The following is a 3,156-nucleotide window of genomic DNA, read 5'->3' as shown; positions in this document are numbered from 1 at the left end:
TCCCGCCTCCCCCTGCCTCCCCCGGCACTGCGTCCCACACGCTTGCGCGCGCACACAAACACGCACACCTAAGGGTCAAACCTTGCGATCTGACTCAGAGTGACTCAGAGGTGATAGGTCTGGAATAATTAAATGGTTTCGAATATGGCTCTAGGAGCGTAAGGGTCGTACAGAAAAAAACATTCATAAAACTCTCCTATTCAGTGTTTGACGCGGGTTTTGTGAAAATTAGGAACATTTCTTTTAAAAAAAAATGAACAACTCAAATATCCCTACCTCAGACAATTATCCCCTGAGAGAAAGATGCAGCACTCACCTACACGCACATTTTCAGCACTGAGCTGTAAATGACCTATTTAGTCACTTAATTGATTTTGCAACCATAACAATGTTCAGGCAGCTTAAAGCATTAGCGACTCAATAATAGAGTCTTGAAGGCTGCAGAGTCTGCCCAAATCATATAATGCAAAGCCATTAACGCACAGCAGCACTGCATGGAATTGCACTGAAATTATTCTGGAGCACCCAAGACCTATGATTGACTACTGCCTGGTCCTTAAAGGAACAATAATGGAATGGTTGGTTTTGGATGCCTGTAAGTGAAATTGGGGTTCATTTACTTCTTGAAACAACATCTTTAATTTGTATCTTAGTTTAGGGAATAAAATCTTTAAGCTCCAGTTCTGAATATAACATAAAAGCATAAAATCTACATCCAAAGTGGGGTTTTTCTTCTTTTCTACAAATTTTATAAAATCATCTTTAATGCACAGAATCCTGTTCATGAGACACCTAAATACCAGGATGGGCACAGCAGACTTTTGCATTATTTGTCCTTTAATATCTTATGTAACTGTGTTCATATGTGCATGCATGTATTGAATATTCAACAGCATAAAATGTGCTTGTATCAGTTTGCTGTTGACACATGTGATTAAAATAATAGGAACTGCTGCTATATTTGCTTTTTGCCAAGATTAGTTAACCAGTGAACAGTGCAATTATGTGACAGCATAAGATAGTTTATTTTGCTTGCCTGTATATTTGTGACTATGCTTTCCTTGTCCAGACCAAATTGCAACTAATGTATCAGTTTAATGTTAAAGTGGGGCCAGTAACTCTGATACAGTATGTGATGTTAATTGTTAAACTGCAAAGTACCTTGTATGTTCGAAGTTGGCAGGTAAGAGGCCAAGAGGCTAAAGATGAGTGCAGTGGCTCGGGCCTCAATTTTAAGCTCAATTAGGTTTTTCATTGATGAGTGAAGTCAAGCGAGGCTGTTGTTGGGGCTTGCCTGGGGAAAGCTTCAATTACTAAGTGCCTAAAATGGGTCAATGGAAGACCCTAAAAGAATAAGAAAGAAAGGCTTTGTTAGAGAGAGAGAGACAGAGGCAGTGTGACTGGTAAAGTTAAAGAGATATGGACAACTAATATGCAGTCAGATCAGCTGACCATGAAATGCTATAAAGCTCCAAAATAGATGGGATGTTGTGAGGGAGTGTCGCTGAGGAAGAAAAGAGAAGATTTTTCTAATTTCGCAAGATGTAAAGAAAAGCAGTCTTCACCCTTCGCCTGAGACTGGAGAGAAACAGGAGATCTTTCTTTTTTTCCCTTCATTCCCTTTCATTTTGTCTTTTTCAGATTTAATTTTTGATTATTAATAACTTTTTCTGTCTTTTTTCCTGTTGCAGATTCTTCTTTTTTCTTTTCTTTTCTTTTTTTTTATCCAACAGCTTAAAAACAGCGCGTTGTTTCCTGGTGACATTCTGCAGGCAAGATGCTGGACAAAAAACAAATACTTGCAGGTATTTTCCAGAGCGAATCTCCAAAGGCATAATACCAACCTGTGACCTTTGTCAATTATTGGTTAATGTAAGTTTTAAATGATTTAGGTTTCCAGAAAGGATATCTAATGAAATCCCATTTCATTGGAAGCATGTGATAAAAATGTTGACTGATGATTTTCTAGCCTCATATGGGAAACTAAATATTAAATGTTGTCAGATTTTAATATTTTGTAACCTCATTTCAACAAGGCTCCAATTATTACAACAACCGTTCCAAGGTTAAGGAAACAGTGTAATATATACAGCTATGTAATAACTGCATTATAATACAGTATATTAGACTTCAGCACACATTGTAAGTGATATAACATAAAGTCAGACTACATAGAAGCCATTACACAATGTAAGGTTTTTAAACTTTTTTAATCAGCAATCATTTCAAATTGTTATATGAAGGAAAGTTTTTGCCTGCATTTGGTAGAGCAGGTGAGTGCGAGTATTAGAGCACCGATACTCTATAAATACTAATGCAAGACTACACAGCAGATTATAACACACCCACATAAACCCAGCAGAGTGAGAAAGTCAGGTGGAGAAAAGGAAAGTAAAATGGGATTAGTTCATAGACGCGGAGCATCTGCACGGAGGCAGGAATTAGTCAGGTGCACGACAGGAGTGCATTGCTCTGTAGTGTCAAAATCAGTCAGCTGATGTCTGCAAACCACGCCAAATCTAAGTGACATCCCAGTCACTGTTTACTCTCTAAAAGAGCACCGAACATGGGAAACATTGTCGCCCTACAGCTTTTAGTCACTTTCTGCCTCGTCTACGTTTGTGAAAGGAAAGAAAACACAGAATTTAGACAGAGTCGAGGCTGAACCCTCATGGATTTGGTCAGTGACATGTTCACTGTTCGGGTAATGAAATGCAGTGTGAGGTGGAACTTTATATGTTCATGATTATTTATCCGACTGGTGCTTAATTGAATGCCTGCATATATTGAAAAATTGTGCATAGTCAGTTAAGGTTCACAGCAATGAATAACACTGTGGTCGACAAGCAAATCAATTATTCTTTTACAGCTACCTGCAAAATAAAATAATATATATGTCTTTAAACACAGAAACACTGTAATTTTCTTAAATAGAAATGGTTCTGCATGTGCAAAATAAAATCCAATGCACCACTAAACTAAACTAAACAGAACAAGAATGGGAAAAAAAAAATCAAACGTCTTTGCAAATAAGCAAGGCACCTATGCAAGTCTGCAAGTGTGGTGAAGTCCAAGCATTTGCATTCAGCCGAAAGGAAAAAGGCAAGAGTAGTTACCGTGTGTGTCAGACAGCACTGTCCTGGCTCATCCACGTCA

Source organism: Maylandia zebra, linkage group LG2 (assembly GCF_041146795.1).
Source record: "Maylandia zebra isolate NMK-2024a linkage group LG2, Mzebra_GT3a, whole genome shotgun sequence".
In the NCBI taxonomy this organism is placed as follows: domain Eukaryota; kingdom Metazoa; phylum Chordata; class Actinopteri; order Cichliformes; family Cichlidae; genus Maylandia; species Maylandia zebra.
This window is presented reverse-complemented; position numbering follows the sequence as displayed.